The following is a 20,683-nucleotide window of genomic DNA, read 5'->3' on the forward strand; positions in this document are numbered from 1 at the left end:
AATATACATTTTAAGGTAAGTAAGGTCGATGTTAAAAAATATTGCTGTTAATAATAAAAAATGTTATTATTTGAGTGTATTTTAATATATGTGTTAATTGTATATGTTTTAGAATGTTTGTTTAAATATTATTCGTTTTCTAATATGGTTTATGAATTAATAGTAGTTTTTAAATTTAATATAATTGTTTTTGCTATTTTTAGTACTGTAGCGAGTTGTGGAGTTTACAGTGGAACAGGGTGAGAAGTGAATTAATTAAAACTAATTCATATATTTTCAATCCATATTACTTATTGAATAATTGATCATTATTTATGTTAATTGTATAATTATTATGTTTTAGTTAAGTTTTAGGTGCAGTTTATGGGTTTTGTAGGGGTATAGGTTGGGAAGTATATTAATTATAATGAACTATAATTATTTTTAAATTAATATCAATTATTTAATAATAATTGTTTAGGATAATTGTATAAGTAATATTTAAATTTTTTAAGTTTTAGGTGCGGGCTTTGTAGGAGGATAGGGTGCCAAATTGCTCCGGCCCCAGATTAGTGGCCACCTGAGTTGGGTAAAGCGCTTGTTCCTAATACTGTGTTTAAGAATCTGGGCGTCCGGTTGGATCAGGATCTCACCATGAAAGATCAGGTAGTGGCCACCTCTGGCTCCTATTTCCACATGTTGAGCCTTCTGCACAGAGTCTTTCCTTTCCTTCCACTCTCTGTACAAAACATGCTTGTGCTGGTGCTGGTGATCAGTCGCTTGGATTACTGCAGTGCTCTTCTGACTGCGGCAAGAGATTCCTTATTAAATAGGCTCCAGGTAGTTCAGAAAACAGCTGCCCGGCTTATTAAGAACTTGTTAGCAAGAACGGCCTCTCCTACCCTTCTGCGACAATTGCATTGGCTCCCAAGACCTGCTGTATTGTACCCCAAACTCGGAATGGTAGAAGACCCATATATTTAATGGAAAAACATACTCCCTACCATCCAAGTAGATCTCTACGTTCCCAAAAAAATCCCTGCTCATAATTCACTGCATTAGGAAATCTCGTACTGGCGGCAATTCTTTCCTCTCTCTGGTTCCCTACCTCTGGAATCAGCTCCCTCTATACCTCCACAACTGCTCAGATTACCTTCCTTTTAGGAAACTCCTCAAATCAGAGCTATTTTTGAAATAATCTTCTTAGACTCTGCTACTCTGCTATCCTCTCTTAGCACAGAGATACCCCTATATAATGATAAATATTCATGTCATTGTATAAATTCATTCTTTTAAGTTTGAGGTGTGCGGTTTTGTAGAGGTATACGGTGGGAAATTAATAATAATTTAGTTCCTGATTACGATGATGGTGGGACCACCACCAACAACCCGTCGGTGGCGGTCTCACCACCATTGCAATGAGGATTCCTGCCCGCCACATTAGGATGATGGGCGGATGGGTGGTGGTCGGAGGGCTCAAGGAGCCCATAAGACCATCAGAGGAAGTTGTATTCCCTACAATGGTGCCGTGCCTTCCAGGCACCGCCATAGGGATTACTATGTCCCTTTCCGCCTGCCGTTTCATGGCAGTCACCCCTCCATGAAAAGGCAGGTGTAAAGGGACTTTGGCCCCTTGGCCCTCAGCTGTGGGTTTTGGGGTGCCATATTCCAGTACCATGTGGCAGGCACTGCATGGCATCTGCCACTTTGTGCAGGGATATGTGTAGTGTCCTAATTTTTTACGGCGGCATGTGCTGCAGCCAGCAGCACCCGCCACAATATAAAATGTAGGCATTGCGACCGCCGTGGTGGTGGTCGCATCCTAATTCCTATGGCGGGACTGCCAACAGCTTGTTTGGCGGTCCTATTTACGAAAGGATGGCGGTCGGACAAAAGGACGACCGCCATCCTAATCAGCCCCTTAATAAAAAATAAATGTGTAATCATTTATAAATGTTTCATTGATAATTATTTATGTTAATTGTATAAATATTTTTTTTAATTTAAATTAACATGTTGGTTGTGGGTTTTGTATAGGTATAGAGTGGGAAATAAATAAATATAATTATGTGAATATTATTTATTAATATAATTGATAATTATTTATATAAATTGTGTAATATATATTTTTGTTTGAGGGTGTTCTGCGGTATTTGTATGGATAAAGGATATGTAGGAAATTATAATAATTTTTAAATTATAAATAATGATGTACGTATGCAATTAAAATTTTGTTTAGGTTATATGCAGCGGTAAAGGGTAGGATGTTAATTAAATATAATTAACTTATTCTTGGTTAATTAGTAATATTATTTGTTTAATTGTTTATCAATTATGTAAATTCTTTAATTATTTTCTTAAAATGTATATATTAGGTGTGGTTCCTTTGTTTTGTATGGCAAAAGGGTAGAAAGAAACTTGAATGTAATTGTTTTACTAGTAGTCAATTAGCATTCATATTTCAATGGATAATTATTTATGTTAAATGTGTAAATATTATATATTTTAATGTACATTTTAGATGTGTGGTGTGTAGCCTGTAGAGGTATAGGGTAGAAGGTTATATCTGTAATAACATAATTTAAAAGAGTAAAATTTTTTTAATTTCAATATATTATTGTATGTGTTAATTGTGTTATGCTTTTTAATTGCAAATAATATTATATTTATTGTTTGTTAATATTTGGATACTAGATTTTGATACTTTGATAAAAATTATATTTGAATTAATTTATAATATGACCGGAGTGGGAATAGCAAATTTTACCCCTCCGTAATCCAAAACTTTACCTACTGTTGCACTGACTGGAGTGGGAATAGTAATTTTTACCCCTCCCAAAACCAACACGTTCCCTACTGTGGCACTAACTCGAGTGGGAATAGTAAATCTTTCCCCTCCGTAATCCAACCCTTTCCATACTGTTGTACTGACTGGAGTGGGAATAGTAAATTTTTTCCCTCCGCAATCCAACACTTTCTCTACTGTTGCACTCATTGGAGTGGGAATAGTAAATTTTAACCTCCGAGATCCAACACTTTACCTACTGTTGCTTTGACTGTAGTGGGATTTTAAAATTTGTTACCTCCTGAGTTTGAAACTTTGTGTACTATTTATAAGTTGTAGTTGGTATAGTATATGTATAAAATGTTGTAGTTTACTTCATAATATTTAAACTTATATTAATATGTTATTAGTTTTTTAAATTATGATATTTTTAATTATTCATGTTTTTTAATATTTTACTTACTCTTAGTAAATTCAACATTTTTATTTTGTTTTAGTTTTTCATTTGTAATCAAAATGGTTTGTTTTTTAAATATTTTATGTTATTGGATATATGTATTTATATTTCTTTTTGATATGATTACATTAAAATAGTATTAAAAAAAACCAATATAAATATAAAATATTAATTTCGTTATTTTTCATTAGATATATGTCAATTAAAATATGTATATTAATATGTTTGAATACTTTTTTAAATAATGATAATTTTTATATTTTTCAAAACAATTATTAAATATCTTTTATGGTCATTATATTAGTATTAAATATTTAAATTTATATATATTTAGAAATCAATATTTTTAATAACTATATAAGTGAAAACAATATATTTTTTCAATATTTTTGTCATTTTAATTATAATTATAGGGAGTCGATATTTTTAATATCGATATTTCTGGCTCAATATTTTTATATGTAGATGTTTATTGACTCAATATTTTGTCAGTGACACACTTAGCCCAAGTCACAGGCAGACTAGGCTCACTTTTCTGTGTGTGACTGAAGAACAGCTGAACCCAGTGACCTAACATGCCCACCATAATCATTCTAGTCAGTTATGTTGTGGTTAGCATGTGTGGTGTGCAAACAAATACAGACCTCAGGTGGAAGTACATACCACATGCCGAAGTCTCTGCCTTGTTCTCAGTTTTCAGTAGGCATGGGCAAAATTCTAACTAAACTGGCATAATTTCATGTAACAAAATGTATGCATAGTTACTGAGATTGTATCATTAAGCCATGTTGTGTAGCAAGACTTCGGTTAAACGCAGGCAGCATCCCCCCAACATGAGTTGCAGTTCTTTTAAAGGAAGCAATCTACAAACATGTCAGGTAGACTTTTTTTTACCCATGCTGACCATTTAAGTATTTTTTGAGAGCCAAAATACAAATCTGATATCAAATTGCAGTGTTTTGAAATAAGAAGATGGCTCCATAAAGACTGAGAGGCTATTGCACATACAGTACAAACTTTCTTTTCCTGTTTTGAAGACTCTTCCCTCAGTTTAGTGTTAGCACTAGGTCATGTTGGATTTGGATTTTGGAGGAAAAGCATAATTCCTTGTCTGTAATCTCTGCTGTATCCTTACCCTTGGAGCCTCCACTTTTCTTTAAAAAATTATTTTTTTAAATCAAGTAAATTCAGTGAAGCACTTTGGGAAAAGTTAGTTGTTTGAGGGATGGCAGGCACCACTATTTTAATTCCTATATGTATTTTTTGACCAAGTAAGGCCATGTGGTAAAGTGGCTCATTTCTTACATTGTCCTATTTTTCACAATATCATTCCTGCTGTGACCTTTTGCACATATTTGCATGCACGACAATGTTGGATTAGTTTCTCCAAAACTACTTTGTTTACATATCTAGCTTCATACAACATTATCACAATGCCAAGAACATCCTGTACAAGGCTCTTCTGTGCCCTGTGTACAAATGTTGTTCTATCTTCATCCATGGGGCGATAGGGCTATCTACATATCCATAACATTGCTAATCTATATGCACATCGTAAGGCTGCTTCCTATTTTAAATAAAGAGCATCCCTATAGATTAGTAGAGGAGGTACTTAAGCTGACACCAAGGGTCCCTGCATGCTGAGAGTTCACAATGCAGTGGTCTGACATCTTGTGAGGGGTGTTCAGTTTGCGACCAAGAAGGACTCCTACATTATATCTCACCAAGTAATGGGCGGGTTGGTTTATCCCTTGGGGGGATTCATGGCTTCACATCTACATACACTGTAGGTACACTCAGAGTAGGGTTTGCATAGTAAGAGTACGCCGGTTTACCGCCTTGTTTATATGTCTGCATATATACATTTTTTTGCATCATGGTAGAACGGTATCTACTATTCTCACTATTGGTGCTTGTAATCAATTTCATCTGCTTCTGTCTACTGATTATCACTGCACATGTATACTATACAAGAATAACATTGGTTCAATAAATATAATGAAAACGTCCCACTGAGTATTCCGTATATTTCGGTGAGCATGAGTGACAGAGAGAATGGTTCTGATCTGTTTCCATGATCCCTGAGCAGTCAGGGTTGTCATGTTCAGTGGTTGCCAGAAACTATTCGCTCCCTGGTAAGGTCCAGAGGCTTATAGTGGCACTGTGAGCTAGCTGGTCTCTAGGCCAACATATCCTGCAGGGTGCCTGGAATCAGTCTAGACACCTCACCCAAAGTTTACGTTGTCCTAAAAGCTTGCATGTCCTATGGATTAGTGGGAACTACACAACATTGTTTTGTTCCTTTTTGAGTGAATGGTCTGGAGTTCGGAGTAGGGGCCCATGTGGGATTGCCATTTTTAAGGGATTATGTTTGCACATTTTTGGATGGTGGAGAACTAGAGTTAAAACTGCTATATCTCCATTTTCTTGTGTGAGTTTTTTGAAATTTTAAATTGAGTTGTTTATCATTTCATTGTGATGCTTACTGATTGTGGTCTAGTCTACCATACACTAGGCCTTTGGTGTATTTTTCACGTGTTTTTCTCATTACTGCTGTGCTATGTCTTTTAAAACATTTACGGCATTGTGGATGGCCTTAGATTAAATGCAATATGTAGGTTATTTATTCTCTGTATGTAACTGTTGGGGGCTACAGTCTGGATGGCTCCTGGGGGCCAGGCCTATTTAGCCAGGCATACTCCTTTGTTCTCAGCTACCATCTTCATCTTGTGCTTGCCCATCATTTTTAATGAGTTTATTTATGTGTGACATGGTTGATACTGTGTTGTACTTGTTTTTCTGCAACTATCAATAGTTTTTGGAAGGTTATTGATGTAGTCTCGGGCTGTATGTGGTTAGGACATTTTTAAAGTGTACTTAATTTTTGTTTTTAGCATTGCTGATTTAATGGTGGTGGGTAAAAGGCAGTTCCATGGCACCAGGCACATTATATATCTGTGCAATCCTTTCCCTGCAATGTTTCAAGATGGTTTTCTTTCTGGGGGGAGGGGAGAAATGTGCTCCAGGAAAGACAGGGCAACTAGGTGTTCTGTGTTCTCCATGCCTCCTTCTTTGCTGGCCATCTGTTGGTTGCCATTTTATGCAGCCAGTGTATGTGTTTGCCATAGGTCACCATTTGGTCCTTGTTCTCAATGCCTCCTACATTGCTGGCCATGAGGACGTGGCCATTTTGTGTAACCAGTGCGTATGTTTGTCACAGACTGCCATTTTGTCTTTGTTCTCTATGCCACATTCTTTGCAGGCCATGTGGCTACCCCCATTTTGTGGAGCCTGTGAGTGTGTGCGTTTGGTAGCAATTTTGTCTTTGTTTTTCACGCCTCCTTCTTCAGTGGCCATTTGGTGGATGAGCTGCCTACCACCATTTGGTGCAATCAATGTGAGTTTAATTCCATGTATTCCACTTTTAAAAGCCAATTTAGAGGGGTGTGGCCAAGATGGTGGATGGGTGAGATTGTTTCCAATTAATCTTTCTGTTGCTGCCGCTTCAACAGCCTGGCATAGTGCCCTTTCCTGCCATTTCTACCTTGCCTACCTGGAACTCCAGGACAAAGATCACTGGAGTCTGCCTGGTTCCAGAAATGGGATTCCCTGACCCTCTGAAGCGGAGCAGAAAAGAGACTGGAGAGGTGCAAGGGGGCACCTGGTAGCAGTATGGAGGCTGCCCTAGGGGACTGATGGGTGGCGGCTCAATGGTAGCCCCATAGGGCCGTCCGCTGTGTGAGCTGAAGGCTGCACCGTGACACTGCCTTTGACAGGACTACATGGTGGCCTTCCATTACTGCTGGGGAGATGCTCTGGCGCTATTGGTGCGGTTGTGGTTGGCCGGGCCAGAGGCTGCTGAGCCGGGGCGGTCCTGTAGTCCTGAGTTCCGTTCCCTGCTTGAGGGAAGGTTGTTGCCAATTGAAAATTGAGAAAAAGAAAGAGTATTCCCCTAAATTTTCCAAGCCCCCATTCTGTTGATCTGAACATGGATTGAACCCTGCCAGAGTCGGAGACCCGCCACGGGAAAAAGAGAAGAGGAAGGTTCACAAAAGCCTTGAAAGTGAGAAAAGTGATGTTGAGCTGATAATTTTTATTGTTAAGAGTGGCACAGATGAAATACAGCTCATCTTAACTGAACCTTCTCTTAATAATGTAGTCACACCAACTGCTCCCCTTTTTGCAAAAAGAGCCATAAACCTGCAGCAACCACCACCCCAAATACAGTCATAGCCTACATTAGAGAAAGGTCAACACAGCTGCCTAGCTCCAACTCCACAAGTTCTTCTGACTTTGGCATCATAAGAAAGCTTTCCTTGATTGGAGGAGACTTCAACTCCATAACAGACATATTGCTAGATAGATCACACTCCCCACTGGCTGATTCCTTGATACATAGACTGACGAAAGGCAGGCTAGAATGGCAGAATAGATGGAATCTGGTGGACACGTGGCATATGCATCACCCACTTGATCATGACTATTCCTACTACTCCGGGATGCATGATCTACATGTCCGGCTGGATGCGGTGTTGTGCTCCCCAACGGTACTGCCCTCTGTGGTGCAGACCAAATATCTAACTAGGACGATTTCCGATCATAACCCGTTGCTATTCACCATGCACTGGATGACCGGGGTGTCAAGTATCCCCACTTGAAGGCTACGTCCTGAAACGCTGGAGGATCCGATTTTTCAGAGGGTAGTGAACGAAGAGATCACTCAGTATTTTGCGGAGAACGCAGGCTCAGCCTCCACGAGGGCGATAGAGTGAGATGCTTTCAAAGTGGTGATCAGAGGAATATGCATAGGAAAGTATGCGGGAGTGCGAAAGGTGCTTCTCCATGACCTGGATCGAGCCGAGGATAAACTACGTAAGGCAGAATTAGCAAGGCCTACCCACCCTGAGCTTCAGGAGGAGGTCAAGACATCGAAAGAGGAGGTCTCAGCAGAGGTGGAAAGGTTGCGCTGCTTTGACTATAAGGCCTATACTGCGAGAATTCATGCAGAGGGAGACAAAGCAGGGATGCTACTGGCTTGGTTGGCCAACCCGGCAATAAGAGGCTCCCCTATTTTGACCCTGGAAAATGATAGCGGGGAATTGGTGTACACCCAAAATGAAATCTTGCAGCGTTTTTTGCGATACTATGAGGGACTTTACGAGAGTTCATTAGTGGTAGGGGACCTTGAAATTGGTTCCTTTTTGGAGGGACTTTCACTTCCAGAATTGGAGCGAGAGCAGGCAAAATGCTTAGGCCAGGATATAGAGATGGATGAAGTGCTATTAAGCGCATGGCCAGGAATAAAACACCAGGAGTTGACGGGTTGCCGATAGAGTTCTACGGGAAATATATAGATATACTGGCACCGAGACTCCTGGAGGTCTATAGGGAGGCCGGTTGCCTACTTCCATGCGAGAAGCATTAGTGATTCCTCTTTTAAAACCAGGGCGAGAGGGGACGAATCCAGCCTCCTACCGTCCGTTATCGATGCTGACTACTGACTACAAGATTCTGAGCAGCATCTTGGCGACCCGACTTTTAAACCATATGACCACGTTGATCCATGAAGATCAAGCTGGTTTCATTCCAACGAGAAACACATCCACAAACATTAGAAGATTGGTGAGGTTGCTTGATGAAGACCAGCCAGAGGCACAACAGCCAATGGTGTTGTCGGTAGATATTGAAAAAGTTTTTGACAGCTTAGAATGGTTCTATTTATACAAAACAATGGGGCGCTTCGGCCTGGGAGCCGACTTTGTGCATTGGACGAAAGTGTTATATACGTCAGCTGTGGCTAGAGTGAGTGTTGGTACGCTGATATCCTCGCAATACCCAGTAGCTCGAGGCACAAGACAAGGATGTTCGCTATCCCCTCTGTTGTTCGCCCTAGCAGTGGAGCCTCTAGCTGTGAAAATCCGATTGGGGGACCACTATGATGGTCTGTGGTGTAGAGGAGATCAGCAGTACATATCACTTTACGCTGATGACCTGCTGTTATTTCTTGATAACGCATGTGGAGCGTTATCGAGAGCTGGGGCCTTACTGTCGTAATTTGGCGATGTCTCTGGGTTGAGAGTGAACTGGTCGAAAACATGCCTGTTCCCGGTGAGGCAGGGAGAGCCCCAGCCCACTACCGATAGGGATGTGAGGTGGGAACCCACTTGTTTGAAATATCTGGGAGTGCATATATATCACACAGCTGCCGATATGTTGGTAGGGAATGTGGGACGTGGAATAAGAGCATTGAAAAGTAACATGGCCTTTTGGGCCACACTCCCGCTGTCGGTGACGGGTCGAATAGCTTTGTTGAAAATGATAGCGCTTCCTCGACTATTATATTTTTTAGAACTCTCGCGATATGGATCCCGTGCTCAATATTTAAATTGTTGAAATCGCTCATAGTGAGTTTCCTATGGGGAACGGGTAGACGTCGGGTTGCGCAGGCAACGCTCATTAGGCCCAAAGCTGAATGGGGATTGGCGGTCCCAGATTTCGAGCTATATTATTTAGCGGCCCAACTCCAGATATTAACGCAAGCAGTAGCGAAAGAATTTAGAGGTCCGGAACAGCAACGAGGCAGGGGAATACCACGCTATGTACTGTCATTCATAGTGCTGCAACAAAAATTGGACCTTAGGGACCTCTTCATGGAAGAAAAGACACTAACGCTGTGCTGGAATCGTTCTCAGTGCAGGGCGGGAGTATTGCACCCGTATGCGCCCAAGATCCCGTTGGGAATGGCGACCGCGCTTCCACATGGCGGTGATTGGACTCCATTGCAGGAATGGGAAGATGCAGGGATCCAACTAATAGGAGATCTATATGAGGATGGGGCACTGTTGCCCTATCAGATATTGCAGGAGAGATACGATCTGCCGAGAGGGGGATTTCTATTACACGCAGCACTGACTAGAGCACTCCAAGTACACTGGCGGGAGGGGCTGGCAGAACCTAAGACAACCATGGCATGCCAATATACCATGATGGCAGCCGGGACTTTCAATGAGGTTACGTGTCTCGACTCTAGAATGCTTAATGAAGGATTAGCACCTCTGGAGGTGCTGAGAGTGAAATGGGAAGCTGACATAGGGAAATCTATCCCAGCAACGACCTGGAAACAGATTATGCGTAGAGTCTGGAAGAGCACAAGGAACGCGAGATTCCAACTGGTAAATTTTTATATACTCCATAGAGCCTATTTGACACCAGGGAAAATCCAGAAATATTTTAGGATACAGGAAGTGGCGGCCGTCAATGTGCATGGACAGGAGCAGACTTGGTGCACATGCTATGGTCTTGACCTGCGATGGGAGCCTACTGGGACGAGGTGGGAGATGTACTGAACACAATCACAGAGCGACAATTGACGTTTGATATAGCCACTAGTGTCTTGCATTGGTCCCCCCATACGTCGAAAAACAAGATAACAAGCACATTTGTGGATATGCGACTACTACTGGCAAAACGGGAACTAACGAGACATTGGAAAGCGTCAGTGAGGCCTAGCAGCAAGAAATGGAGGGCTGAGTTTGTAAAGTGGGCAAACGGTGAGAGCACACTTAGATATCAACAGGCAAGATGGCTGAACAATGATAGAGCCTTGGAGGCGGCGATGGCATGGGAAACATTAGTACAAGCGTTACAGGATTATCAGGCAGGGGATGAATGAGAGGAGAGTGCAATAGTGGTAGGGGACACCGAGCTATGACAGGTTTACCGAGAGACTGAAAGAGGAGTGACTCCTGTTCCCACAAGACAGAATAGATCCATAGAATAGTACACACCGGCGACAAGGGGGGGAGGGGGAAACCACACCAGTTGGGGGGGAGTTGAGGGTACACAAATTATTGGGTCTCGTTTATTGAGATTTGACTCCTGCCACGCTACAGTAATTATATTGTATAGCATAAAAGCGGCAGAGGGGTTGAACCTTGGCGGGGGTTGGATTGTTATTTTGATTGGCAGATTGTATGATTATGTATGAGGCATGTGTAAAACCCAATAAACTTCCTTTTAAAAAAAAAAATAAGGAAGCTTTCCTCCCCAGATTGGGACTTCTTTACACTCAGACTAAACGAGAACCATATCATAGAATACTAAATTTACAAACAAAAAACGTTTGCTATTGTAAGCCACATGGACCTTCTGGTACAAGGGGACAAATGGCTCATCTGAAAAAATCATCACACTATTGTGTGGGTGGTTCACCTAAAAAATATAGTTGGTGGTTTTCAGATACGAGAAATTCAATTCATAGACAGATGTGGTGATCTGGAAGAAGAGGAGGATCTCAGGCAAAGCATCCCTGCAGCTGGTGCACATAAAATTGTACTGGCACAACCTGCTGCAATGTCAGAATGGTACAAGGGACTGTTTAACTTCAATGCATCCAAACAGCATACCTGCTCCCTGTAGGCCACTAGTACCTGAAGTATCACAGAGAAGACAGTCACAAAAATCACCCATCAAGGCTATGTTCACCCAGGAGACCCAGTACCACTGAACCTATGAAAAAGTCAAATTATACAATGGGCAGGTGGCAAAAATGTTAGACTTTTACCTAACCCTTTTTCGATGATTGAAGGAGACGGGTTTCTTGAATTATTTGAGGCCTTCTGCCCAAAATGGAAGGTTCCAAGAGTGACCTATCTTTCCACAAATGTTGTGCCAGCACAACATCATCATGTGTTACAATTGGTTAGAGATACACTGAAGGAGAGTGCTGTTTAGTCCATCCATCTTACAATGGCTATGTCTCCCAGTTATCAAGCAACAGCTTATATGTGCTTTACTGTACACAGGATTTCGATTCAAAGGAATGATGCAACCTCTAAATGCTGGTCTCACCACTGATGTTTTTTTAGGGCATTTAAAATGGAGGATGTTGTGGCCCACTTTGTAAAGAAGAGAGACAGATGTAGAGGTCAGAAACTGTCCCTCTATTTTGAAAAGGAGAGTGTAATAGGAAACCGAACGATAAGCATAGAGCAGTTATGGATGTGGTTGAGGGCTTTAAAGTATTGAGAAATTCTTATATGGAATCCTATTAACAATGTGTTCATTGATATGTTAACTGACTCAGTGATAGCAGGGAACTTCAGGGATTTATCTTTTATTAAATGTGGACATCCCCAGCACAGAAAGGGGCAAGGTGGAAACAATCCCTGATATAAATGGCATACAGTTTATTTCAATTTAATTATAAAATTACCCACCAAAACGATGTAAAAATAAATTCATTTAATGTTAAGGGCCTGAACAACCCAGTTAAAAGGAAGTAAGTCCTAGACCAAATTAGATACTAAGCAAGCAGAATCTATCCATAACAATCAAAACACAGACATAGCTTACTTGCCGGCGGTTGAGAAAAAAACAAGGTACTCACGCTGGTAACAAGGAAAGCAAGAACAGTAATAGATTCATCCTCTACTGATACCCACGGTAGATGGGTGATTTCAAAACTAAAGAAACAGAACTCTACACTATATATAGCCAACATATACGCACCCATAAATGACGACCCAGACTTCTAGGAAGACCAAACAAAACAAATCAAATCAATCCCAGACTGGGAAATGCTAATTATTGAAGGAGATTTTCACCTACCGCTTGAGCCTAATTTGGATAGAAAGTCCTCGTGTCAATTTAGGACTAACAAATCCCATAGGGCCTTAAAAGTCATATGTAGCAAATTCAACATGATAGATGCGTTGGACTACAAAATCCAACAAAGAGAGAGAGTACACCTTCTGTTCCTACCCACACAACTCATACTCACATATTGACTACTTTTTGATCTCAGGCAATGCAACCAGCAGAATAGATCAAACCACTACCAAATTCAGGGTTATTTCTGACCACTCCTGTATCTATCACTTTAAGCATTACTGACTCAAACCCCCTGCTTAAAGAACCTTTATGGAGATTTAACAGTGACGTCCTCAACTCATCACAAACCAAAACAATAATTGAGGAAGCGATTAGAAATTTCTTAATAGAAAACAAAGTTAATGACACCTCACACTTAACCAGATGGGAAGCTCTGAAAACCACCATCAGAGGAGAAATAATAAAATGAAGTCAAATATGAATAAAGAAGCTAATGATAAGCTAATGAACTTCGAAAAGGATATAGCGGATCTGGAAAACCTACGTATACTAAATAATGACATCTCGTCTCTAAACAAATACCAAACAAGAAACACGAGTATAATAAAATTGTTAGCTCCAAAGCAGGAGTTTGGATAAATAAACAGAAAAGCCTACGTCTATGCCTGTCCAACAAAGCAGGGAAATCGCTAGCCTCATACCTCAAGTTCAAATTAAAAAAACAGGCCATTATTGCCATTAAAGACAAAAGTGGTACTATACAACCCATTCCACACGCAATTTCACACACATTCAAAAATTTCTACCAAAACCTTTCCGAATCTAACACTGATACCAAACTGATAAATAACAAAAAATACCTAGATGAAATATCACTTAAATCTCTAACGGAACAAGAAATGATCTTGATTAATGGGGCAATCACTTTATCTCTTTACAAGAAATTGGCAACGCAATTAAGAGACTCAAAGCAGAGAAGGCCCCAGGGCCTGATGGATTTAACACCACTTTCTTTAAAACTTTCGCAGACACACTAAGAAAGCCTTTGCTAAACCAGCAAAAGCAGTTTGCCTCCACAGGACAAGTTTCAGGCACCCCAGCTGAGGCCGTTGTAATGATAATTCCTAAGGAGGGTAAAGACCCCCTTCTCACGAAAAACTATAAACCCATCTCCCTAATAAAAAGCGACTGGAAGATATACTCAATGATACTAGCTAAACAGTTAGAGAAAAATATTTCTATACTGATCCACACATCCCAAGTAGGATTTCTTAAACACAGACTATCATGCGACAAAACTAGGTCCTTCTGCCACACATTTGAAAATGCAAGATTATCCAACACTCCAACAGAAGCCAACACACTTGACGCTGAAAAAGCTTTTGATAAAGTAGATTTGGTTTTCCAACGTATGAAGCTAGAAAAGTTCAACTTGGATAAATCTCTGATAGGCATAATCATGGCATTGTACAAGGAACCAACAGCGAGGGTACAAATAGGAGGAGCATTGTCCTCTAGCTTGCCACTCAAACAAGGAACTGAGGCAGGGGTGTCCGATTTCATCTTCACTTTTTTTACTTGTACTAGAACTGTTTTTACAACACTTAAGAGAAAACAATGATATTGCAGGTCTAACATTCGGGGACGCAGTGATCAAAGTAACTGCTTACGTAGATGATGTCCTAGTTATCTCTGAGAGGGCGAGGTAGCCATCCCTGCACTTATAAAGTCAATACAGGACTTTTCAGAGGTCTCAGGATACAAACTGAACAAAGATAAAATGGAAGTCAAGCTGCTTAACAATCAAGGTAGTAAGGAAATAATAGGAGAGTCAGGCATGAATTGGCCAACAAACACAATTAAATACTTGGGTCTTGTGTCTGGAGTTTACTAACAACCTCATCACCACCCTAGAAGAAAATTAGAAAATCTACTGAGCTACTGAATGGATGGTCACCAACATTTGTATCCTGGTGGGGCAGAATAGAAGCAATCAAAATGATGATTACCCCCCTCATTAACTATCTAGTCAGCATGCTCTCGATTAGACTCTCTGAAACATTCCTTCTGAAGGTAGACAAATCCATCAATAATTTTTTGTGGCAAGGGAAAAAAACAAGAATTTCTTTAATTAAATTGAAACAAGCTAAAGACAAATGAGGGGGTGCACTCCCAAACTTTACAGTGTACCAATTGCGTTCCTATGTAAACAAGGGGCAGCATGGTTTATCGAAAACCCTGACAATCGAACACTGTGGCTAGAAGTGGAAAAATATCTAACTAAGGGTATCCCCCTACCTGCACTCATGACAATGATTACATACTCTCTCTCGCACTCCAAATACATCATATAAAACACTAAGCAGGCTCTCTTCCAGTTATAGAAACACTCAAATGTCAAATGTAAGACCTCTAACAAGACAACACTATGGGACAACCCCAGTATAAAGCTAAAAGGCCAGACACTATATTGGCAGGACTGGTCAAAAAAGGGAATTAACTTTATAAAGGACCTGTACGAAAACACCCTCCCAAAACCCTTCTCCAGACTAAAGATGGAAAAAGAATTGAATTCAATAGATCTATACAAATCCCAACCTACCCATGAAGCTGGCACCTCCCTCACTTCCCTCTAAGGTAGCCCAGTATAATACTTTAGAACACATGGTATCTAAAATATACAAAATGCTCATACCAGAAACCCCTAAGTCCCACCACAAAAGTGAGAGGAAATGGGAAAATGAAATCAACTCTAATACGACCAAGCTGGACTGGGAACAAATATGCAAGACACCCTTCAGAAATAAAATCTCACCTATACTCTCTGAAATCAATTTTATGCTTATGAATAGAACATACTGGACACCAAACAGACAACACAAGATTAACCTTATTGATTCCCCCATATGTTAGAACCGCAAGGTGGAGAAGCGTGGCTCAGTGGTTAGAGGCGGCAGACCCGGAAGCTGAGATCGGCCGTGGACCAGGGTTCGATTCCCCGCCTCGGCGGGTCTCGGGCTCAAAAATTCCACGGACTTGACAATTCTCGCTCCGGTGCCTACTCAACTCACGGGGTCACACTCTGCGACTCTGGGCAATAGCTTGCTTAATCTCCACTACGGCCCCTCGCGGCGGGATGCCTGGCTTTCACCTTGTGAATACCCTGCCGGGGTATCTCACAGGGGAATACCAGGACGGGTTCCCTAAGCAAGCGCCTTGATGCCTTCGGGTGATACGTGCGCTATATAAGTCGCAATACAAGGTAGGTGACCTTGCTCACATGCTATTCCATTGCCCCTTACTCCAAACATTCTGGGATACAATCTTTGACTGTATCATTGATACCTTTCACATAATCCCAAGTAGAGAGTTATCTTATATGCTCCAAGGACCTCTAGACCCCTACTGCAAAATGATATTGCTTGTGATCTGTTAGCTAATGCTGACTCTGACATGCAAAGTAATTTTATGTCACTGGAAGAATTACAAAGGCATTTATACAAAATGTGGCAGGAGTGGCTAGCCTTTCTTAGAGGTGCACACAACTCTCTCCGTGGTGTTCCCCGCACACTAAACTATCGAACGCCCTAGACGCATCTAACCACGTTTTAAAACCCCCATGAAGAGCTGAAAGGTCACAGGATCAAGGCCTCCTTTACCGCAAGAGTAATCCATGGACCCATATCAGAATTTCATATTAATTCATCCCTTAACGATAATTGACCACTATAATGTTCCAATGGCTGCCTTTTCCTTTTCACTTTCCCCAGATGATTTAATTTCTTGTCTTAATTTATTCTTCATTTATTTTTATTTTCGGTAGAAGCACAACTACAAGACTCCCATAAGAAGTTAATGACAAGGCTATTAAAAATCATACCAGGCAAGAGCTATGTCTCAAGGATGACAGTAAGCTGATAGCTACTACTAAATCTGAAAATATATATGTACAATCGTCACAATCTAAATATGTAAATAATATCTTGGATGTCTAAAAGTGTAGGGGTAATGTCATGTACAACCATCACAATCTGAATATGTAATCAATAACTTGGATGTTTGTAATTGTATGACTAATGCCATGTATCAACAACATGGATGATACTCATACTAATGGGAGGTGTAATACTTGAGGTCATTCTGTATTTTGGTTGTATTTTTACTAACATTACCTAGTAACTATTATTTGAAACCAAAAAGTCAAGCACGAGGACTTATTCCAATCATCTATCTGCACAGGAGGCAACACCACTCAATTTCACATCTTGTATCTGCATAGGAAGTGACTTTACTGGTTTCCCACCAAAACTGTCTTCAAAAGAAGAAGCCAATAAAGAGAACTCATTTCCATCATCCACCTAGACAGGAATTGACATCACTGGATTTCCCATCATCCAGCTATGCAGGAAGTGACATGTTGGATTGCCCATCTGCCCTGGAAGTGATATCACTCTTCCCAAGGGTGTGTCACTGGCATGCCAAAGAAAAGCCAAATGCAAGCCCGCCCATGCTTGAACCTTGCCCAGCACCAGGAATTGTGGTCCTTGCACCTCCCACTGCTACGCTACTGTGACGCTCCATACCCTTTATCCCACCTGACCGTTCAACATGCTGCTACCTCATCGCACCACACAACAAGGGTCTGTTCTCCTGTGCCTCCTGCAAGCTGTCATGCACATACTCACAACCAAACCTCACCACTCCCTCAATGAAAACACCAAACACCCATCACTTCCATACTCTTATAGTCCTGCAACCACCAACACAGCACTCTGCACTCACATGCATGCTCCTCAACACCCATTCAGTCAATGGACAATGCCCTTAACTTCTTTTCTGCACTGAACACCACATTGGTACCTGAAATTGCCACAGCTTCCCTATCCCCTGGCTACAATATTGCTGGGCAACATAGAATTAATAGCCCAAAGGCAGAATCGCGGACAAACGCAAGAATGCCATCACCTGCACCAACTCCATGGACACATCATCCTCTAACATAGAATACCTGTCGTTCAAGCTCCACATCACAGCCTTCCCCAACTTAAGGGGCAATCTCATCTACAGACTACTGGGATCTGTACCTGTACCACGTTTACTGGCACCATAATGGAGTTTGTCACACCACTCACATTTGACACTAGCAGATATATCCTATTCAAAAACCTGACCCTCCACCTGGAAGACCACACTGACTTCAACTCTAAAGCACTCATCAAAGACCTTGGAAACCAGATCCTCACCCAATGAGTAGAGGGATGTAACGACATTGCAGGACACCTCCTGGCCCTATTTTTACCACCTTCAACAACATCAGAGTCTACAAGCCCACACCAGTCTCCTGCCCCCAGAAGTTGAGCATCCCTGTCTCCGTCCAACGCATATGCACCATCGCCAGACAAGCCTGCTGAAACTTGAACTGCATCACTGACAAGGACTGGAACACCACGCTCATCATGCACTGACTCGAACACAGCAACAGGCTCCCCAAAGCCATGAAGACTTTCAACAACTAGATCACCTTGTGCTCTGAATCCCTGGTGGCCCCTCAAATACAGTAGGACAGTAGTACAACAAGATCTAGGCCCCAGGCAAGTTGGTACATAGAGCGACTCATACTGATGAAACTGCAAACAACTGCATACAACCGGTACACAAATGGAGAATTAGCCAGGACAAGACAGGAGCATGTTCAAATCTGCTGTAGGACTCTAACACCAAATTATCCGGACCATCAAACGCACCACTCAGGTGGACTGCACTGATGTCAGCATCAACAGAAACAAAGAAATCTTCATCATTGTGAAGGATTTCACCTCATTAGCTTCCACCTCCAACTCAATCACCCCCTGGCAGGACCTCTACAACTGTTTCCTAAATCTTCAGCAACCCAATCATCACCATTTACTGAAACTTCAGCCAACAACCGAGCTTGACAGACCTTTCCAAACTCCTTCCAATCTCATGCAAAGAACCAATCAGCCCAGAAGAAACCGCCACCATCCACTCATGGGCCTCATCAGACCCTTGCTCCCATCCCGCCTACTCCAGAGGAGTGCCATTCTCACACTCATTCAGAATGATTCCACCTCTTCCACAAACTTCCCAGATGCTTGGAAACACACAATTGTTCTTTCATTGCTAAAAAAATCCTCCGCTGTCCCGTCAACCAATGTTCCTGCCACTATTCCTGGCCAAGGTCATAGAGAAAATCATAAACATAAGCCTCACAGAATCCCTCTATGACCAGCTACTCCTCAATACCACTCCATCTGGTTTCAGAGCTAAACACAGCACCAGAAACTGCCCTCTATGCTGCAACGGATGATATCATAATCTCTGCTGATGGAAGAGGGCATCCCTCATCCTCCTGGAACTCTCTGCAGAATTTTATATGGTCTCCCTCATCCAATGCCTTTATAGCATTGGAATTCATGGGCATGCACTCCACTGTATCTGCTCTGTCCAGACTAGAAAGGCCCACACCGTCAGCCAGGCTCGTACACCTCCGACACCTGGGACCTCATCTACAGAGTTCCGAAAGGATGCTTCAATCCTCTTCAATGTATACAAGAGCCCTCTAGCCAGCTTCAACGTTCTCTCCTACGCCCATGCCACGCAACTCATTCTTTCCCTCGTGGACAATTCCTGCATGACTAATTCAATACCAAAATAATAATCTTCTGGAAGAGCACTCCACTGAGGGACTCTAATTGTGGCTAATGGAGCAAGAACTAACACCCACACCAAGAACCTCAGGATCATCATCAACAACATACTCCACCTGACTGCCTCATGTTTCTATACCCTGAAGATGCTGAGAAAGATTTTCGAATGGCTCCCAATGGCTCCCAATCAGCACCAAGAAAACTGTCACACGCGTCCTCTTCACAAGCAAGCTGGATTACGGGATTGCTCTTTATGCTGGGACAAGCAAAAAGCTCATCTGAATGCTGCAGATCATTCAGAACTCAGCACCAGAATCACTCTCAACATCCCATGCTGCATTCACATAACACCACACCTGAAAGGAGCTTGATGGAGGGAGCGTGTTTTAGGGAGCCCGGGGGTACTTGGGATCTTCACCGAATGATCGAGGGAGTGATTTAGGGGCAAAAGGGGCACCTTAATTTGAGGCGGGGTGCACGGGAACGCTCATTCTAAAATTAAGGAAACAGATGTGTGAGTCATGGAAACCAAGCCAAAAGGTTCAACAAATTTATTTGGAAGGTGCAACTTCAAGAATAAGGCATTTAAAATATAAAAATATAAAATATAATGACCTCACATTCCCAGAGATCAGACTCAGATTCAGATCAGAAGGCACTTTTAAATGAAAGCATTGAAGCCATTGAAGAAAGAGGCGCTTCAGCTAATGCAATGTAATATAACATGTGCAGATTAAAACCCTCAAGGACATATCTATAAATGCAACATAAGTAACAGGACTTAAACCTAGGAAAATATTCTCAGAATGCAAAACACATTTGATCTAAAATGCTGAGAATACTCATGCTTGAACCTAAAAGAAATCAGCCTTGAAAGTGTAATATAGGTTAAATTGTATCTTAAAACAAAAAACAAGAGCTTTTGGGAACCACCCACACCCGCCTGCCATCTACTAACAGACGGGTGGGGTAGTCCGGAGAGAACTGTGTAGGCTCCCCTTTTATACTCTCTAAGGCTATGAGACTCCTACAGTAACATAATCTCATGCCACTTCTACCTACGTCACTTATAGCACGGTTTGTACATTTATCAGCACTTAGACTAGTTGAAAGGTTATATTCACAGGCCAAGCACTCGTCGTAAATTGCATATGGCTAGCAGAAATATATACATGTATGGAT

The sequence above is a fragment of the Lissotriton helveticus genome, chromosome 1_1 (assembly GCF_964261635.1).
Source record: "Lissotriton helveticus chromosome 1_1, aLisHel1.1, whole genome shotgun sequence".
In the NCBI taxonomy this organism is placed as follows: Eukaryota; Metazoa; Chordata; class Amphibia; order Caudata; family Salamandridae; genus Lissotriton; species Lissotriton helveticus.